At 41.5% G+C, this 22,528-nt stretch overlaps 1 protein-coding gene across 1 annotated transcript in view; it reads right to left on the bottom strand.

Annotated features, from left to right (window-relative positions):
• STK32B (serine/threonine kinase 32B) overlaps positions 1-22,528 on the bottom strand; it is a 2,582,157-nt gene that overhangs the window by 2,210,092 nt on the left and 349,537 nt on the right. The window lies entirely within an intron of this gene.

Here is a 22,528-nt window from a genome sequence, read left to right as displayed (position 1 = left end):
AAGGGCAGCCATTATGAACATCACTGCATGGTAGAAAGATATGGCAGGCAGAATCAGGGAAGAATGAAAATCTTTAAGCAGCAGTCAACAGTGTACAGGAGATGGACTGCCAGGAAGCATGGTGAAATGCTCTGTAATTAAAAACAATTTTACTTGAAAATAAAGTTTTCTGTTTTTTGCCAAAAATGTCCCCAAATATCTTCATATGTGCCCAGGAGGTGCAGTGGTAAAGGGCCAGTGCACCTACCTCCTAGATGAGGCTGCAGCAGCCCAGCAGGATCCCAGCTACTCCGATGCAGATGGTAAGAGGCAGACCTCGGCCTTCGTTGGAGAAACAAATATGAATCAGGCCGGAGAACGTGGGCCTTGGTGAGGGGGCTGGCTAAAGCCTGTCGGTCCCCTATTAGTCAGAAAAAGGCACTCAGCAGCCAATGGAGCTGCAGGACAGAGGGAGGCAGCTCACTCACACTGTCGTAAGCACACAAGTACAAAGGGCAGCCATTATGAACATCACTGCATGGTAGCAAGATATGGAGTTGGAGAGCTATACAGCATTGTCTGTAGTTCTCTAGTGCTGAAGACTAATTTTTCTAAAATTACACTCGTACCACAGATGCCTTTACCAACTGCAGGAAATGTATTGAATGTTGTAATTTACTTCAGATTTCTCATCTTCAAAGCTTTCACCTATTATGACATGATGTTTAGCAATAGTAGAATGTATGAAAAGCAGGTAATGTGATAGAATGCACAGAATTATACTTGAATATAGACCTAGTTGAGGTTCAAATCATGTTTTTGAATTTCAACTTAGTCTAAAAAAGTCTACATTTGAAAATAATAAGGGCCTTTCTTGCTTCCACGCTATTCAGTTCTATAATATATATGTGTATGTTTCTTTGCTACTCACAAATGTCCCGCCATAGAACATAACACAGGGAATCCCATTTTCTTTGGACATCTGTTTTTTTAATTAGGTATCCTTTTTCCATTGTGTGCATTGACTGTTCTTTATAATTAGGATTTTCTAATGTTAGGAACATGTCCGACTCGGAGTACTGACCCTTTTCAATTGGTTTTTCAGGATCATTGACCCCAATCTTGCACAACCATACATCATAACAGATCTATTGGTTTGGATATCTATTGTCCAAGAGCTACAAAGGTAGATCTCAACAGCCCTTTAGAATCACTGGTGTTCGAGGTGGCTGATGGGATCAATATGAAAAAGGTCTGAAATTCAGCTTCTCTGTTCATGACCTTCATTTTGTATCCACAATACTGAACAAGGCATTACCAGTTCTAAAGCCGGAATGTTAGACATCAAGTAAACCAGTGTCTTGCACACACTACTCCAGCTATTCATATCCAACCTCCTCCAGAATGTCCCTTACATGAGTAAAGGGCAGTTAGGATGATAGTTGGAAAGAACATCCAAACCAAGGATGCAGTGGTCAAACCAGGGCTTTATCAATTGGTTTAGGCACCACCCTCATTAAACTTAATTGGTGATTGTCCCTGCTAGCTAAGGTACCTCTGTTGCAACCAAGTCTCTAAGCTATGATATGATATATGTTTTGGCATTTATAAATCACCTGTACACAAGTGTTTCTACGCGCAACACGACAAGGAGGAGGAAACAAAGGGACGACAAAATAACAATCATACTAGGCCTGTGTCATTCATATCGTGCAAGTGTGGGGTGCGGGAGAAGTGCCTGGGAGGGGGAGGGAGAAGTGCAGTTAACTCACAAGTGCAGCCAGCGGGTGGCTCATAAGTGTAGAGAGAAGGGACTGTAGGATTGCAGATACAGACCCTTAAGTGCTGGGGAGCCTGGAGGCAGTGTGAGTGTAACTGTACCTGCACGAGCCTGGCACCGAGTTCAGAGGGTGACCAGGTGACCAGTGCATGGAACAGTCAGGTGCATCAGCAGTTGAGCAGAAGAGAGAAAGCAGAAGCAAAAACGATGGTTTTGATTTGCTTCCCGAACCAGAGATGCTCAAGTTTGAGAGAGGCAGGGAGTCTGTTCCAGAGGGAGGCCCCAGCTGAGGAGATAGATCTGCCCCCAAGTCTCTGCTTGGAGAAACGCCCGACTCTGAGAGTTGGAGGTGGATGAGCAGAGAGCTAGAGAAGGAAGATGTTTTGGAAGAGAAAGTTGTAGGTATAGGGATCCTAGACCCCAGAAAGACGTGTGGATTTTGTAGAGGGTCTTGAACTTGATCCTTGCAGCCACAGGGAGCCAGTGAAGAGATTTCAGAGCTGTAGAGATACGATCTCTGGACTTGAGGCCAAGGACAAGTCTTGCAGTCCTGTTCTAGACAAGTTGTAAAGGTCAAAGAGTAGAGGAGTAGAGGCAGGAAGATTTAGAAAGAGGCTGATTCAATAGTCCGGCCTAAAGAGGAACAGAGCTCTGGAGACAGGAAGCTTGGGGGGGTGGTGAGAAAAGGAAGAATACCTCTGAGGAGGTGTAGCTGATAGTTTAACTTCTTAGAGAAGTCAGAGATGTGAGGAGAGAAGGAGAGGTTGGAGTCGAAGCTGACACCAAGGTTCTTAGCCTTACAGGAAGAAGCAGGAGAGGACCCAGAGTAAGTGGCCAGATAGAGAGAGGTAAGGAGGAAGTAGGTGTCCCAATTAGGAGGGTCTAAGTCTTACTGGCATTAAGGCAGAGATCATTGGTGCCACACCATTCCTGAATTGTGGCCAAACAGTCTGGCATGACAGAAGAAGCAGAGGTGACTGAGGGAGGTCTGAAAGAGAGCTGAGTGTCATCCACATAACATTGAAAATTGAAGCAGAAAGTAGCAATGCGATGGGCAAGAGGTGCCAGGTAGGAGTTGAATAGTCAGGGAGAGAGCCTAAACCCCTGGGGAACACCACAAGTAGAGAGAGAGAAGAGAGGAAAGACCCCAGTTAGACCTGAGAGAGTCGGTCGGTGAGAAAGGTGGTCAACCAGGCCAGGGCCTGATCTGTAATGCCAAGGTTCTCACAGAGGCGATCGAGTAGGATGCCATGGTTGACCGTGTCAAAAGCAGAGAATACAAAGAGGAGAATGAGGACAGAAGGGAGATTAGAGTTAAGATTGGACAGCAAGTCTTCATGGTTGTTCAGGAGAGCAGTTTCTGTGCTTCTAGTCCAATTTAAACCCATGTTATTGTAAGGAGCTCATTTACAGTGTGAGGGTTAACTTTCAACATAACAGGATCTTGGGTGAGAACTACATTCATAATTAAGGCTGGATTAATATGGTCTCGGATGCACATCATTGTATCCTCAATGAACCCTATGGAATTCATAACAAAAACTCGTCTTTTGGAGCATCCTTAATGGACACAATAACCACCTGTCCTGGACTGTACTCTTTCTCATGAGTTCTGCAGTATATTTTATCAAGTCGCTGAACCTCATGGTGACACAAAACATATTTTCCCCGACTAGTGCACTTTTGTATCATAGCTAACTGGCCCTATAGTCTGTCCACTGAACTTTCTTTTAACACAAAAGAACCTCTTGCATGTATGCCAATGCAAGACTATGAGGTCACATGGATGTATGCAGAAATCAATCAAGAGTCACAATCTTATCCTTTTCAGAGCTGATCCCGTGGCAAGATGAGGTGAATTGGCCTTTAGGGACATCTTGAAGAAATGGGGCTTGAATAGGCCTTTTGGTTGGCCACAAATACACTGCTCTGTTTGAGGGGGGATGGGATAATACTTTCCCTAAGGAGTAGAAAGAGCCTTCATTTGGGCAAGGAGAAACATTGCTTTCACATAATGCCATTGGTATGCTGCATCTAGCAGTTATACCCTTAAGCAATGTCAAGGTGGGTGATTAATATTTGAAAGATTGAGACTGTGACTGAATGTGTGTTTGGTGAGAAAGTAACAACAGCCATAATGTCTGACACTCCAAAACAGTGCTAAAGGATTATCAAAGCATCTATGATTCCCAAGGAGAAACATACATAAAATGCCCATCAACTGTGATCATTATCAGAAGACAATGGCCCAGAGGTCAAAGCAGAACTGGATGGCAATAGGCTTTCAAATCGAGATAGTGTAGTTGATAGGTATGTAGTGATAGATAATGAATAGCAGTCTACTTTGGTTTGGATTTAAAATGTGAAAGTAATGTTTCTAGTAATCTCACAACATTAACCAATTTTGTATATAGCTTTCTAAAGGACTATCTCTTGTAAAAGTATCAGTCTTCACAATTGTTGAATTTTCTGCACTTGCAAAATGTGTATGCTATAAGCCACTTTACAATCCACACCAAGAGTTAGTGCTACTTTTCTCCAAACAATCTATTTCTTCATGTACTTATGAGATGGTGTCCTGCTCCACTAGACACTACTGTGATGCAAGAGGGCTGCTGCTCGAGGCCCTAATCACATTGTGGCTTCCTCCACACCCTGACCTCCCCAGCTCCCTGATGAACCTCAAAAACCTGCCACTGATACCTGACTGCAGGGTCAAGTGGTGGATCATGTGACTCATTACCTGCACTCACGGTCTTCTGGATTTGTGTCTTGCTCCACCAGACATTGCTGTGCCTTAGGAGTGATGCCACCAGAGGTCTGACTCACATCGCAGCCTGTCACATCCGGGCTGCCCCTACTCCACCACGTACATCGAGGACTTGCTGCTGCCACCGGACTGCTGGATCACGTGATCAATCATGTGACACTCATTGCTCTATATTGCCATCCGTCCAGGGCATCTTTGCCCTGGCTATCCTCATCTAAGGACATTATTGACTCCTGTTTGCCACTGTTTGCACCTGACAATGTACCATTTACAAGTTCCCATTCCCAATCTTTTCTTTCATTCTTGGTTTCTTCTACAGATACCTACCACTATGCCTTGCCCAAATCCCACCAGGCTTTCTTCTAGGCTTTTTCCACCCACGATTTGTAATCACTCTCGTAATCCATCTAATCTCGGCTATTTCTACGGATAGACCTTCATTTATAAATATCAGGCTGTCAAATGCTTGTTCTATTAATCAGTTTTGCATTAGAAGAATTAATGTAGCGCTTGACCTTTGCTTAAGAGGGAGTGCGAGCGGGCAACCAACTTTTTTGGGGACATACATGCTTCAATCTTGGAAGGTGAGATGTAAATATGTCAGCTTATCATCATTCTTGCATCAATAACTGGGTTTTTACATTTTGCTTTCAAATGTAGGTAATTTGATCTTTGGAACAGCGCCGCATTGTACCGTGTTTTATCAATGTCTTCATTACTTAATGCAATGTATTGTGTGATTTGTTATCCTGTAAAATCTGTGTTTGATGTATTTATTGGATCAAAATAAAGTATTTGAATTTGAATGCTTGTTCTGTCTACATTAAATCACATTCTATTCTTGATCTCTTTTTTCATCTGAACTTCCGTTTTCTTTGCATTACTGAGAATTAGATTGCTTCCCATTACTTACCCTGTTTTCATCTCAGGCATTTTATACGTTGTCATTTCAAACGTGTGGTTTGTACCAACGCGGTCTTAACTGTTTCTTAAAATCATTGTGTGTTGTTTATTTGGGGGAGGGGATTGCTTGGTGGTGGGAGGCAGGGAGAGGTTGTGGGAGTGGGTTAGATGGGTCTGTGTGTACCCCCATTTAAAAAAGAAAAACAACAACAGTGGAAACAGCAGTGGTGAAAACTATACGTTTAAGAACGTGTAACATGCCTGCAATGAAAACATGTGCAACCCTTCTCATAACATTACAACCCTAATCTCTTTATTTACTTTTTCTAGAAACTTTCCTCATAACCCTTGTATTTCTGGCTGTGGTGGAGGTACTGGACATATATATTATTCTTCCTGGGACCCCACCTCTTCTTCTCCTAAACTTGTAGAATTTTCCACATTCAAAAATAATTTCCTCTCTATCTATAAGCCCCATTTGGTGGCATTTCTCATTCTTTTCAGGCCTTCCAGTCTGGTCATCTTCTTCCAGTCTGGTCTCTTATTTCATTTCGTATGCCTCTCCCTTCTTTCTTCTTAATGACTTCAACATACATCTTGCTACCATGCATTCAACACACCCCTTTCATTCTCTTCTTGACTCATACCATTCAAATCAGGTTCCATCCCCTCCTTCTAACACTTTGGGTGCTTGTCTGGGGCGTATTCATTCTTCTTTTCCTTTTACCAATAATACAATTACTACTCACCCAATTCACTGTTCCAACCATTTTATCTTTTCTCTCTCTCTCATTCTCTCCCCCGCACTCTGTCCTTTCACCTTCTCCTATCTGTTTTTCCTTGGCACGATCTACCCTCATTTAATCTATCTTCTTTTATGCCTTCCCTTCACTACTCTTTTTCCCCTTAACACCTTCTCCTTTCTTTTATCAGATAGCACCGGCTCTTCTTTCCATACCTTTGTTCGTACCACTCTTTACTCTTTTCTAGCTCATTCTTTTTCTCCATCGCCCATAGCCCTGCAACCCTGGCTGAGACCTACCCATATTTCTCTTCAGAGTTGCCTTAGCAAAACTGAACGATGTTGGACAAAATCCCAGCCACCCTATGACCTCACTGCTCTTTCCCACCTTCATGCATTTTATGAGTCATCTCTAAGGGATTCAAAGAAGTGTCACTTTTCAGACCTTACTCTCTATTTATCTCACTACAACCATGGTGTTTTCCAACTTCTAAACAGCATTATTTCCACTTGTCCTCTTTACCCTTACCTGCTTTATTTAAAAAAATATATATATTATTTATTGGTATTTTCTATACAACCATAACAAAAGGTAACAACATTAATGATAATAATCATATATTTCAAGTCTACTTTCTACTGTTCCCCCTATAACATCCCAGCCCATCCCCCCTTTAACTGCCTGTATATAATTCTCACGTTATAAGCCGGTAAGATAGCTCAGCGGGTTGAACGCTTGCTGCTGCAATCTGAGCATGCTCTGCAGGTCTCAAGTTCGAATCCTGCAAGGCCAACTCAGCCTTTCATCCTTCCGAGGTCGATAAATGAGTACCAATTGCAGTTGGGTAATATTGTATACAAATATGTGCCCTGTAAAGCGCTTTGGATAAAGGTTATATAAATAACACATCATTATCATTTATCATTGTTCTACCACACTTTCCTCAGTTCCGTCTTGTGTGCCTTGGGTAGCTCCATCACTCTCATTTTGATTTTATTATTGATTCCTTTTTAATTTAAAGCATTTCCACTATGCATACAACAGACTATATATATATATATATATATATATATATATTCAGTAAAAAAACTTTGTTAACTGGTTAAGTTGCACTACTAAAAACCTATGAAATTCAGTAAAAAAACGTTAAAGGGAAGTTATGGTTCCAAGTAAAACCGAAAAACCCCTGAAATTCACCAGGCTAAGCTAAGCAACCATAACTCGTGCCACCACCGTGCATTGCTAAGACTAACACCCAGGACAACAAAGATGACATCACAATGACATTGCGCGCACCTGCACCCCTATAAAAGGCCACACCCCACAGCTGATCTTCATTGTGCTTCTCACAGAGCATTATCTACTTTGCCTTGCAATCTTCCAGATTTTGCTGCCTTTGCTGAAACCTGATGGAAACCTGATGGCATCCATGGCTGCTGTTTTTCCACCTCGTGCTACATCTGGCTGCGAGGATTAAGTTCAAAACCCTCTGTATTGTCCACAAGGCCTTGTGGGGCCTTGGGCCAAAATACCTTCAACTCTCTCTTCCTAAATATCTTCCTTGTCGAGCTCTTCGCTCATCCACCTCCAACTACCTCAGGGTCAGCCGCTTCTCCAAGCAACGAGCTGGGGGTAGATCTCTCTCTGCAGCAGGGGCCTCCCTCTGGAACAGCCTTCCTGAAACTTGAGGAGAACCATCTCCGGTTCTGGAAGCACCTCAAAACCTTCCTCTTTGCCTCCGCTTTCTCTCCCTCTCTCCCCTGCTAAAATCACTGAATCTGCAACTGGGCCACTCACCGATCTCAGTCCTTGGCCCAGCCACTCTTCCCTGCACTGCCTACCTGCACTACGGGACTGTCTCTGTATCCAACAGCCCCTTCTCCCGGCACTTACCTTGCACTTGCCACCAGCTGGCCCTATTATTTATCTTGTATTCTACTAACCATATACTGCACTTTCCTTGCACTTGCCACCAGCTGGCCCTATTATTTATCTTGCATTCTAGTAACCATGTACTGCACTTTACCCTCTCCCCTTGCACTTTTCCCAGTCCCCTCTACCCTTGCACTTACGCGATCTGAATGATCGTTGTCTGTCTCCCCTTGTCCCCCCCGCCTCGTCGCGCCTTGAAACACTTGTGTATAGGCGCGTTACAAATGCCATATCATATCATGCCTCTCCACCCCAAAATCCCTGCATGTAATAGCAGTGTCCGTGGACAACCACCATGTCCACAGACATATCGTGACTTGTACAGCCCTTCTACTATTTCCACTTCACTCTCTGTGCCATTCCCTCATTGGATATAGCTAACCAGTCACACAACCATCCACCAATCACATACAAGACCAATACATCTAACTCCATCATCAGAGTTCAGCACTTCAAATGTACTGTTGATCACTCAAAGTACTAGTCTCATATCATTGGAAAGCACCTACTACAAAAACTACTCTTCAAGCCTCCAACATTTCTACTTGCAGCTGCATGCATATGCACATGCATGAATATAAACTACAGGTATGCATATTTTCTGAAAGGTACATGTACAACTCTTATAAATGCATATAAACAGAGTAACTGCCACTTAACCTGTATAGCCTATAAAATGAACTTACTGTCATTTTTTCCATCTGCTAACTGACACTTCCAAACCTGTCTATCTAAACTTTTTTTTTTTTTACACACACACCTATCTAAAAAATTATAATATTAGAAGATGGAAGAAATAACAATATAATTGTGGAAAAACACTTAGTAGTTTATCATAGAATTACACACAGCCAGTAAAAGGTCATGCATCTTCACACACTCACACACATAGACACTATCATTGAAAAGCTCCCAGCTGCAATAACACCACTACCGGTAAATCACATCCTTCTGCTTTCTTACAATTCTGCTCATGGCAACCTTCTACTACATACATAGAAAAAAAAAATACTAAAATTCAAAAGTACATCCACTGAAGTACCAAATCATGTGTGTGTGTGTTGCCGCAGAACTTTTTATAAAAGTAACACAACATCTATAGACATAACTATGATGAGATTGTAGTTAATGGCTCTTAGAATAATTATAAAAGCCTGGAAATGAATGCCCTAGTACCATGCTATGCTTTTGTTTATAAATAAGAAGGAGCATGAGGTGCCTTTTTCTAATGTCTCAGCTGCTCGATGTTGGTTGCTAGGTGCCGAACGAGGAAGGAGAAGAAACGGAGAGTGACAGTTATATGTGGGAGTATTGAAGAGATACGTGAAGAAGATTTTGATGGCCTGTTGCTGAATTCATTGCGCCGTTGCGCTGAGAAAAGGTTTTAGTTCACGTTGAAGTGGCGATCGTTAGTCGCCGTGTGCATTTGTATTGAGAAATCCGACCTTGGTGAGACACTAGCTCTGCTGTCAGAGTGGTTGCAGAAGCGGTGGCGTGTCTCTTGTTTTCCTGTCTCGGGAGGCGGAGCCTTTCACAATCAGCTGGCTCCCAGCTGAAGCCTCGTCGAGAGGGAACGACGTATGAGGCAAGGAGGAGGAGACCAAGGGGTGGAGACAGCAAAGCATTAATTTGTCGAAAGCAGTCAATCTGAAGATCGGAACGAGTTACGGCGAGTGAGCCGATAGACGTGAGGCAAGGAGATCTGGCAAAAGGCGTCACTCTGAAGGTACGTGAACCCAGTGAGGTTAAAGTGGAAAATAGGACATAAATTCAGTTACCAGCAGCATGTAAAAGGGCTTTGAGGACGATCAGAACTGTAAAAACTATACGCATTAAAAGGAGCCTTTACTGTAATCAACCAGGGCCGCTGGGTAATCACTTACAACCGTGATTAGGACATCCTCTAATCCTTCACAGAGAAAAGTGAAGTTATGTTAATGACAGAACGTTTCTTTAAAACCGACACCAGAAAGAACCAGGATTAGAATTAAAACAGAAGACACTGTTGAAAGGAAGGGCAGGAAAACCATTAAACAAAAGCCTATTGTATAGAGACAAGTATTGAGAAGTAAAGAGAGAGAGAGAAGAGACAAAATACACTGTTGAAAGAAAAGAATAGTAAGAATGCATTGAACTGGTTATAAGGAGACAGATACCAAGTAGAGAAGGATGAAAGAATAAATGGACAGTGAGAATCCACAAAGACACTTACCTGAACATCTTCTCTCGAATAGAAGACCTTGCCTCGAGCGGTTTTGAAGAAACTAATAGAAAGATGTACCCTTTTTCCTAGGTTCCTGTTAATTAATCTGTTGGGTAACATGCGTTTCCCATAAAACTACTCTCTGGCTCAGAGTCTTTACTATTCAATACAAGCGATACCATTACAATAGCATACAAAATAGGAGACAATGAAGATTCCAAATGGTTTGAATTAGCTCTCTACCTTATGGCAGAAAACAAATATGAAATAACTGATACCTTAATATTTTGCAGTTACTGCACTACAAAACTTGCATCAATCAAACTCTTTCACGTGCTATCACAAATAATTTGGAATTATTCCCACTACCGAATCCCCTGCAACAACTCAATTTATATGAGAGCATCATAATTCAAACAGTGCACCCATTTCAAGCAATAATACGCCTTCAACCAAAAACAGCAAAATAACCTCCCTCTGAATTGGTGAAAGGCATTCATGGCAAAGTAGTGCATTTACCATTAGATCTAAAATAAAATGTGCACACTCTGGGAGTGCACCGTCCAATAGAGCAATCTTTAATTGTCTTAGTAAATGGTGTACCTACAAAAGACAAGAAAAATTGGCAACAACTGGTAGACTTACATAAAGTTAGACAAGCCTAGCAATATCTAAAAGACAATAATGAAAATACTGCACAAAAATAAATATTGAAGAAAACTTAAGGTAAACAACTGAAATAATTCAAGAGTCACCAGAAACTAGTCAATTTGAACTTCTAGATCCTGCTACAGTATCCAATATTTTAGACCATTATACAATTCATCCATTACACTCTAATGCCACCATAGATGATGCACTAGAAACGTACCAAATGCGGCAAACCAAAGGATCACCCATCAGCATATGGGAAAAAAGTATAGAAGCATGTGCTTTTCCTCTACTCTTTCCTACTGGCACAGGAGGAAGATACGGTGATAGACCTATTCAGATAACAGCATCAGAATACCGCTCATTACGAATGTATTCTGACAATCCCAGATTTAGACGAAATGTGGAATATATATTCCACCTACTCTTTGAAAGTGAACTAGCAACTATATGTTACAGAGTTACACACACATTAAAATCAGGAACCCACTTTCAAAATATGTCGGAATTACTACAAAAAGTGCAAGAAAAAGATGAGGTTTTACAATCAAGCATTACATATCTGTTAGCAAACATGCATGGTACTAAAAAGTACTGGTTCCGACATCACAGAGATGTACGTTGTATAATAAGAAACCTCGGCCCACCCACTTGGTTTGTTACATTAATTTGTGCAGATATTCTTCATGAGAAGAGTTACATGATTTCCTACGCATATCAAACAAAAACAAAACAAACAAAGATATACTAACACCTGGAGAATTTTGCTCTCTAGATCCTGTTAATGTTTCAAGATATTTCTATCATCGCTTCATTGCTATGTTACCTTTATTTGTAATAAAACTGTTCCTCCCCTCGGAGAAGTGCAGCACTTCTTTTGGAGAAAAGAATATCAAGCCAGAGGAGCACCACATATCCACATGGTTTTATGGATTAAAGATGTTCCTAAATTTGCTCAAGACAGTGATGCCATTGTTTTACAGTTTATCAAAAAATATGTCACTTGTGAAATTCCATCAGAAGCAACAAATAGTGATCTTCATGCACAAATTGTACAATTTCAAAAACACAAATGTGGCAAATGTTGTTGTCGTAAAAAACAAAAACAAAGGGAAATACTACACCAAATGCTGCTTTGGTTTCCCTAGACCGGTTACAGAAACAGGTAAAGTGAACAACTTCATGTCTTCAGTTAGACATAGTGTTAAAGGTAAATCACCTAAAAATACATATTACATAACAAGAACAGAAGAAGCAAAATATATCAATGATTACAATGCAATCCTTGCCCTATTATGGAATGCAAACATAGATTTGCAGTACATTGCAGACAATTCCAATGCAGTTGCACGATATGTTACAGCCTACTTAACCAAAGCAGAAAAAACAGAGCTTCAAGACCTCTGGAATGACCAGTCATCAGACAAAACACTGTCTCAGAAATTGTACAGCTTGGGCATAAAAATGCTCTCCCATAGAGAATGTGGCTGCCATGAAGCTGCAGATCGTTTAACCGGTACTGCTTTGTATGGAAAATCTGAAAATATGGTATGGCTAAGTATTGGTCCTGCTAAATCTAGAAAAAGAGTTCGCAAATCATACAACGACATAGAAATAATAGCCAAAAATGATCCTAACAGCCAAGACATTTTGAAAAACAATTTACTAGACACATATTACCCAAACAGAAGTACCACTTTGGAAACCATGTGTTTATACCACATAGGCCAAAACTTCACATACACAAATAATATAAAACCCGATAAAAAAAGGTAGATACAGAGTGACAAATTGTGAAGGCAGCTTAGTAAAACTTACCAAACCAGGTTTAATGAATCATATCAAATTGTCATTAAAAACTCCTGAACATAAAGAACTATATTACATGTCCCTGCTACAACTCTTTAAACCATGGAGAAAAGAAGAACAGCTACTAGATAACTATGACTCATATGAAGATGCTTTCAAAGCAAATGAAAGCACTATAACAGATGTAAACTTTACACAGTACAAAATAATGTTGCACAATGAACAGCAACACGAAGAAGAACTCCAGGCCCAACTAGATAAGGACACTCCCAACAGTAGTCAACCTTCTGTAACAGGAAGCCAAGAACCACTGGGACAGCCACTAATAGCAAATGAGGAAGAATTAGCTATAACAGACGTAGAAAACACCATGTGTCAGCATGAAGATACAGAAGACTTAACTATGCTACAATCAAAACTAAACAATGAGCAGCGTAGCATTTTTCAAGAAGTAACAAAAGAAATTGCACATGGTGTACAGCATGAAAATAAAGAATGTACCTGCCAAAATTACAAACCTATACTATGATACGTCAGTGGTGAAGCTGGTTCAGGCAAAACATTCTTAATCAAAATCATCAGCAAGTTCCTTCAACAATTGACAAGCACCAAACTGTCAGCTGTTGTAACTGCCCCCACAGGTTTAGCTGCCTACAACATAGGCGGTGTCACTTTACACTGATTACTACTCCTGCCAGTAGAACACCAAAACAAATTAGATTACCAACTTTCTACAGAAGCTGTAATGGAACTACGCAGAGTGTTAAAACAAATGAAAATGCTACTAATAGATAAAGTGAGCATGGTCTCCAACCTAATGTTGGCTTTGATTCACCTCAGATTACAAAAAGTACTTAAAACAAACTACGAAGAGCTCTTTGGAGGAAAACACATTATTGTTTTTGGAGATCTTCTTCAATTGACACCAGTGAAAGGTGAACCTATTTTTAAAACCTTAAGGCACAAACTCTGCCGTGAAACTGGTGGTAGCATAGGAAATGTCAACCTTTGGCAACATTTCCAATACAGAGAATTAACAGAAAACATGCGACAGTCTGCAGACCTCACCTAAGCCATCATTTTAAAAAGTATTAGAATTGGTGTACTATCTCAAGAAGCACAAGCAATATTAAAAACCTGGCACATCCATGCACTGTATGGCCATAGCTCATGTGCTACTGATGTCATGGAACAATTAGTACACAAACATATCAAGTGAATGTCCTTGATGCCAACTCTTGCTTGCTGTTCCAAATTTAATGAAACAATGTTGAAAAAAGAAATGCAACCAATAATTGAAATTTCCGCAACAGACAAACTGGACGTGCATGGTATGATACTACCCATGTGTCATCAAGCCACAACAATACTAAATACCATAGAAAATTAATTCTCCAACACAGCTGGTTTGGAGAAAATATTTAAATTATCTTTAAACTGTAGAGTAACCAAGCTTAAACGTAACCTTGACATGGAGCAAGGACTAGTTAATGGAGCACTGGGTACAGTGGTTTGCTTTCAAACATACCCACGTGACAACAACATTCAGTTTGTCAATATTCTCTTTGACAAACTAAAAGAAGTAAAAAGGATAGGACGCTCAACAGCTCGATTCCTTCTTTTCAAAGACATGTATGTACGCAGAGAACAATTTTCTCTAACTCTAGCATACGCAGTCACCATTCACAAATCACAAGGTCTTACCTTAGATAAAGCATTGATAGATATTGGGAACACAGTCTTCAAAGAAGGCATGAGCTACGTAGCACTATCACGCTTACGTACACTTGACAGTTTATTTCTAATAAACTTTGATGCAAGTAAAGTAAACGCTGATATTCCTTGAATTTTAGAATACAATAAACTACGTTCACTATACACCCCCATCTAAAAACATATCCTGTTCCACAAAAAGGAAAACGTTGTAAAAGTAAACTACTTCAAACAGAAATGCAACAGGATGTCACTACAAATCCTCCAAAGAGATTAAACGAAACAAATACTTCATTAATTAGTACAACCAAAGAAGAATCTATTACTCAAAGAACTATCTGGTCCATTCAAATGTTCAGATATAACTGGTGTAAGTAGCTACACAAATGTAGCAATCAATATTCTATTTCAATTGCCACCAATTATTGACAACATTTCCTTACACAGTACAGACCAATTGTGTTTGCAAATTGTAGTCCTTCATAGAAATCCAACCAACAATCCTGACAACACCTACAGTGTTCATGGAATAAGACAAGAATTGGACTACTGTGCTGGAATGGTGAAATTCACTATAAACTCACAAGAAGATCCACAAGAATGTCTAATGTACTTGCTACAAGTACTGGAAAACAAAATCATACCTATAAATGAAATCTTCCAGATTTCATAAATGTGGAAACATACATGCACTCTGTGCAACAATATGCAATATGAACAAATCCCTAATGAACGTTTGGTGTATGTATCCATACCTAACTGTGAATCCATTCCATTTCAGCAACTTGTACAAAATGCAAACCATGGCAGATTATGTACTACCTGCAATTCAGATAATCGCTCCACCTTACTAATACAAACACATAGTAAATATTTAATATTAATGCTTCTACATTACAATGCAGATGGTACCAAAAACAACTGCAAGCTGACTGGATTCACACATGGTCAAGTATCGCTTGGTAAGAAAACATTCACAACAATAGGTATAATCTACCACGCAGGAGCCACAACCAATGCAGGTCACTACACTGCTTATATAAAAAAGAATTGTGGATGGTTTGAATGTAATGATATTACCATTACTCTAAAGCAGAGATTACCAGCAAATCTTATAAACGCTTATTTAATCTTCTTAAAACCAAAATGTAATAACTAATCTGTACTTAAACATTAACAAACCTTCAATTAGAAAACTATAAACAGTTAGAATATGCCAACAGGTATCTAACTGCCCCACGATTTTGCAACAACCCAACAGATAGATTAACAATGTGAGAATATAAATAAAAATTATAATCAGTTACAAATCAACAAGTATCTAACAATCTGCAAAAAGCCAACATTAGCCAGAAACAACAGGTAAACACTGAAAACACTAAAATAAATCTACTATCTAAATATACCAAAAGAAAAAAGTGTTTTTTTAATCCAACATGGATTTTTTTTCCCACAGACCCAGTGATTTAGCAACAAACACAGAAACTGAGCAAATTGCACAGTACACTGGTTTGTAATCTACTAAATATGAGGGTCGAAATGAATAAAAAATGTCTATTATGCAATGTTAGTACAACTCATAAATACTGCTCCATAACACAACCATTGAAGCAAACATGTAACCGTACACCACAATGCAAAATGTTTACTTCCATGGATATGTTATACTGCAGTGCTTGTTACCAAGCTCTATAATCTTAATGGCATGATGTAGCCAAAACTTCACGTACAAACTATACAAATCAAGCATATTTGATTCTATGGGTGTGATCTATGGCCGTCGGCCATGCACCAAAGACTCTAGGCCCTGGCCACAACCACCGCAGCATATCACACCCAAAGATCACACCCATGTAATCAAACTTGTTAACCATGCAGCATGGGCATTTTTTATGTCCGCGGACACCTAAAGTGTTCTAAGAACAGTTTTATTTTGCTAGCGTACAGTACGGACAGGAATAATGTCCTTAGGACACCCCCGTTTGTCCAATTACAGACATCCCGGACACCACACATGTTCTTAGAACAGTTTCAACTTGCCTGCGGACAGTACGAATAAGAATAGTGTCCTAAGGACACCCCCGTTTGCCCAATTAAGGCCATCCAGGACAGTGTGGCTATCTGCGGACATGACAAACACAACAGGGGTGCCTGCCACCTAAATAAATACAGCATTTGACCCATATCTTACTCCCCTGCACTCCCCAAATGCTCTTACACACCAACACACTTGCCAAAGTTGTATTTCTCCACCATTTGTCAATGCGCTGTCCGATCCATGATGGCGGGCGTTTCCAGCACTTCACGCTCTTCACTATCCAATCAGCGAACACGTCACGTGTCCACGGACATAATGCAAGCTGATTAGCCAATCAGGACACTGTCCGCGGAGCGAACAGGGAAGTGTGTCCGCAGAGCGGACATAGATATCACTAATTTTTTGTGACCTACTTTTTGGTCATTTTTTTAAAAAACTACTGGACGGATTTCACCAAATTTACAAAAGCACACTTTTGGGACCAAGCCGCTGCTCCTGCAGCAAATTTGTTGAAAATCCGTCCATTGGTTTGGGCTGTAGGCGTGAGCAAAGTTTTTTCCCCATTCATTCTATGGGAAAAAAAGAAGTTTTGGGATCCCGCCTATAAATTTGCCCCCCCAGACCAAACCTCACCAAACTTTCAGAGTGGGCCATATACTTTTTTTGCAAAGTTTGGTGTGGATTCGTCCAGTGGGAGCAAAGTTATAAGCCACTCAAAAAGTGCTTTTCATATGGGAATATAGCAACTTAACCATAACTACACAGCCTCTAATGTGGCTGTGTAATATGAAGAAAACGCGTACTGTAGTACGCTGTTTGGGTAGCACTCCTGGAGAAGTGGAAGCTCAATCCACAAACAAATCCACAATCACAGGTTCCAGAAAAGAAGTTCTGTTTATTTTACAGAATGGTGTACAGGGAAGCACACAACGACACGTTTTGCGGTAAACAGACCGCTTGTTCACATACAAGGGAGCGACACAAAGCTAGGACATTCATATAACTTGAAACTCTATGGTTTAAGCACGATATATGGATTTTGTGGATTTAAAAGCACCTGGTTCAAATTGTATATATGTCCAAAATAATCACCCACAAAACAAATACAATGAAAAAAATACAATGAAAGAAAGAAAAGAAACAATAAAGGGACAGCAAAGAAAAAAGACGAAAAATTACAATCCCTGCCGGTTAACGGTGCCGGTGCTTCTGTGATGGCTTTGCCTGCTGGGACCTACCGGTCACAGCAGCTCCGGCAGGCAAACCCATAGTTTACCGGCACCCTTATTTCCGGGCCGGCAAACTTGTAATAAAGCCCACCGTGATATGTCTATAGGATGGTCAGGCGACCCATTATTTTTGTGTTCCATACAATTATTCACAGAATGCTCAACCCATATATCTACAATAATTATGCACAATTCTTCCACCGTCACCTTCTCCAAACACTTGTTTGTCAACTTCCAAAACGTTGACATGTCTTATCTTATCAAATATTCCACTGCTAATTGGCTGTCTCTAATAAGAAGGCAAAGTTTGAAGCCTTTAGCAAAGTTCTGATAGTGCTGCCTTATCACTGCATGAAAACAATAGTTTACCAATGTCCTCAGATATGTAAACCATTGCATAACCTCAACGCTGCAACAGTTTTCAAAACATTTTGAAAACTTAATGTTTACTTGGAGTTTACACAATATTTTAATCAGTGTACACCAAGTTTACAAATGTTTTCCAGCAATGTAAACTGCATGCTTACAATGGTTTGTTTGTAAACCATACCATTGGTATGGTTTGAATGATTTAAACAAGATTTACAGCAATTTTGCAGACCATTTATTTTAATGGTTAACAAAAATATGTAAACCTTTTGAACCATACTTGTGGTTAGGTTTACAAAGAAGCAAACATTTTAAAATACAAGGCATTGCAAGTAGTTTATAGACTACACTCATTACAATGTTGTGTAAACTCAAGTAAACATTACGTTTGGGAAAAGTTTAAAAGAGCTTTGCTTTTTGCTCCAATCAGTAGCCTTGTAAGAATCAAGTCGGCTGGGCTTTGCATTTACCAGCCGCATAGATATTTGCCTACTTGAGCCATTTCATGCTATTTTGTGTAAAACTGGCCTATTTTTGGGCTACTTTGGGTGGCAATCTTTGTGCCCTTTAAATATTGTGTTCTAAATGTGTGTACCGTGAGAAACCTGAGGACATCTTCACACCTACTACCCTTGGATCCTTTTCTCAGGTGGCCAGGGAAAGGCCATCGCTTTTGTATCCTGAGCCTGGGGTGGAGATGCGAGGGAGAACCACCTGGGTAGAGGGTCCATGGGGAGTGGGGAGTGGATTTATTTAGGCAAGGAATGATATCCCCCTTTCCTTTGTGATAATAATCCCTTGCCTGCCTCTACCTTCATAGGTTGTTGCCATTAATTTCCTCTTTTATCCCCCACACCACTCTAGTACTGAGATGAGGAAGATGTGACTAGGAGTTGTACACAGTAACGCTCAGTTACACCACTCTGGTACCGAGATGAGGAAGAGGCCTGGAACTATTGCGAGGGTCATGCATGTCCCAAGAAGCAAAGTAAGGTTGGTCAGGCAATTGAACTAAAGGCCTCGCACCCGCTACCTGTTAACAGGTCACAGGTGCATAAAAAGTGAAGCCTCCAGCAAGGAAGGGGAAACCAGCAGGACAGAAGCCGGGCTGAAAGTGATGTGCCTGAGAGGGGAGAATTCCTACTCAGAAGGGAGATGCCGAGGAGAGTCCTGTCTGGAAGTCAGGATGCCAGCTACAGCCGAGGAGAGACCGCAACGCCAGGGCCCGAGCAGCCGTGAGAGGATCAAGATTTCCAGAGACTCCTCTGTCTGGTGCCCACAGTTGGAGCTGTGAGGCATAGAAGTGCTGCAGGCCACTGGTAGCATCTGCGATTGAAGAGCGGAGCTACTTGCAACCCACATCGAGATTTGTAGAAGGCGAGTGCTGCTCGTAGAGCTCAAGACACGTGTGCGGAGCCAAAAACCACAAGGAGAACGAAAAAAGAGATGCCCAGAGGAGCCGCCGAGGACAGGTGAGTGAATTGCAGGGAACACTCGTACCGGCATTCATGGGGCTACAATTCGACACACGGTAATGCCGGATGAACTGAATTATTTGTGCAATTGATGGTGAACCCAAAGTGAGGGGTGTGTGAACACCATGAGCAAACGGTGAACTATAAGCAATGGAACTTGAATATAAAGCAAGCATTGTTGAATACAGAACTAAAGGAAAGCTTTGATAAGCCTACAAATGAAATGAATGCGTATGTGAAAAACTTGTAATGAACACTTAAAGACAAACAATGAATCTTCATGAATGAAGTGAAAAGCAAGTAATGAGCACTTATGAAGATTGTGAAAGCAAGGTGGTGGAAGAGAGTGAGCACCACAGAGTAAGTTGTGTGAAAGAACACACTTTGGCAAAGCCAAGAGACTGTGGGCAAGATGACCTACGGTTATTGTTTGCATGAGTGTAAAGACTGGAGGGGTTATCTGTTTTTCTGCCCCCTATTTGGTAGTGTAGAGACACAGAATATGCCAGTCAAGGGTCTCTATATGGTAGCTATGGATGAGAAATCAAGGCGTAAGCTCTCAGGAGGTGATGCAGGCTGGTTCTTAAGTACAGTGAGTCCCCAACCCCCCACGCAGGAATGTCCAGACACTATGTTATGTGCTAACACAGCTCTTTATATAAAAATAAGGTTTAGATATATATACTGTTTTGGGTAGGGTAGATATATATACACATTTCAATAACACACTTTGTAATTTGGTAATACTATAATGACAAATCTGTACAATTCTATGAGGTACCACACATAGACTTTAGATTCCTTTAAAAATGCATCAACTACCGGCTGTTATAATAAAACATACAAATCATTCAGTAAAGTGTATCAGCATAGAATTAGGGAAGCAAGGAAGGATAATGTTAAGCAATGGCAGAATGCTTGCTTTGGAGATAGATGCACACATCTAAGTGAGGATCGACCCTATGGGGCAGCTTGTAATAAAGGAATTAACAGGCCCAGTCCATAAGTACTCAATAAGCCTTGCTTCTTGTTAAGAAAGTTCCACCACCCCAATGTACCTGAAGTGGGAGAGTTTCTTTGACGGTTCTTCGATGATACCCTTTGAGGATGGACTCCCTTTGAAGAAGGAGCCAATGAGCATCAAGATCCTCGAGGAAAACAAGACCACTTGTGGCAGCTTCGACCTTCGCAGTGCTCTTGGGCGATCGATCATTTCCTCAATGGTGGAAGTCCTAGGAAGTTGAGGCGTGCAGTAGACCTTGATACAAAATGTTCGGTGTCACAAATAAGACTCTGTGGACTTGAAAGACCTTTGGTGGTGAAGGAGGCAGGCCCGGCAGGTGGCGCCGGATATGGGGGTGTCAGTGTACTCTGGCTTGTCGGTGCTGCAGCACATACCTTGGGATAGCTTCGGCGATCGGGACTCGACCACGGGCTGGACCTCACATGTTCACTCCATCACTGTCCTCGGGACATCATCATCAGCTTCTGGTGGCTGGGAACCCACCAGCGGACTTTCCTCAACAGCCGGCGCCCTTTGATTTTCTCCAGCGGAACAAAGTGGTTGGCGGTGATGGGAAGCAAGCCCTTTTTCAAATGTTCTTAGGCAAGGTGGAGCTTTCTTGGCTCTGGCCGTCGAGCAGCATGGCATCAAGGTGTCCCTGCTTCTGGGTGACATGATTCAACTTGGCTTTCAGCGGTCATGGAAATCTTCAACCCTCGATGTCCAGGCGCTCCCTTCAGGATTCTCGGTGGACCACTTCTCCGGACGTCAGACTCACAGAACAGGGTGCTTTGATGAAGAGCAGCAGGTTTTGCACAATGGTCTTCGTAGCTCAGGGAGAGGTCTCCTAGCCAGGTCCTCTCTGGACCAATCCTCTAATGACTCAACAGCTTTTGGATTACATCAAAGGAAATGCAGCAACAATCTTCTCCTCCAGCTGGGCTTCAAGGATCAGCTTTGAGTTGCGACCAGCTTCTGAACAAATTGGTAAGTGAGAGATCCCCAGATATACACATTTGTCCCTCATTCACTCTGGCTGAGCAAGGCTCAGTCAGTAAATCGCTCAGAAGGGCATTCATGCTGGCAGGCAGCCAATCAAGCTCCCAGGCTTTCAGGCCATTCACTCCACCCAGAACCCTATAACAAGGAATGTGATTGGGGCAAGCACCCATCCTTTCAGCACACTACAATGCATTCATGGCAGTTTCAGTCAGGACTGTCTCATTCATTGTGTCACACACAAGAAAGCAGACACCCATAACCTGGAATGCATATTGGTCACATACTCCATTCACACGGTGTATCCACAACATAGAGTCACTGGGAAGGCTCCAGACAGTCTGGCCTGGACTTCCCCACAAGACCATACATGGTTCTTCCACCCAACAGACAGTCAGTTGAAGGGACAGAGTCAGGGCTTCCCAGGACTTTGGGAAAACAAGGTAACAGGTAATATAAATCTTGCCTTCCATCAGGAATCCACTGATTCCTATGGAAGGGTCTCGCTATCCCAAAATGGAGGATACTTAGAGCTCCTGTCACGTAGGCATGAAGCTGTCACCAGCCCATACCCTGCTCTGTGGGCAACACACAGGTGCACAAAAGATACACTATGGGTACAGGGTTGTACCCACACCCATGGGTGCCATAAGAGTATCCCAAGGGTCTTTGTTCACCACAACCAAAAAGGGGAAGAGCTGCACTACCAGCGGTCCCAATTGGACTCCCGTGCAGAAAGTAACACCAAAGTGCACCCCTTATTGCATCTATAATGCATTATTTGAAAATGTGCACTCTCCTCCTTGAACCCTGGTGCCTATAAATGCAAAAAACAGCAGTAAATGCCAAAACATTCTGGAAGTTGCAGTTTTGGATTTCTAACGGGAAAGCCAGAACAACATGTGCTAAAACACAGGCAGCCATGTCTGCAA

This window comes from Ambystoma mexicanum, chromosome 6q (assembly GCF_040938575.1).
Source record: "Ambystoma mexicanum isolate Mex_15411 chromosome 6q, UKY_AmexF1_1, whole genome shotgun sequence".
In the NCBI taxonomy this organism is placed as follows: domain Eukaryota; kingdom Metazoa; phylum Chordata; class Amphibia; order Caudata; family Ambystomatidae; genus Ambystoma; species Ambystoma mexicanum.
This window is presented reverse-complemented; position numbering and strand designations above follow the sequence as displayed.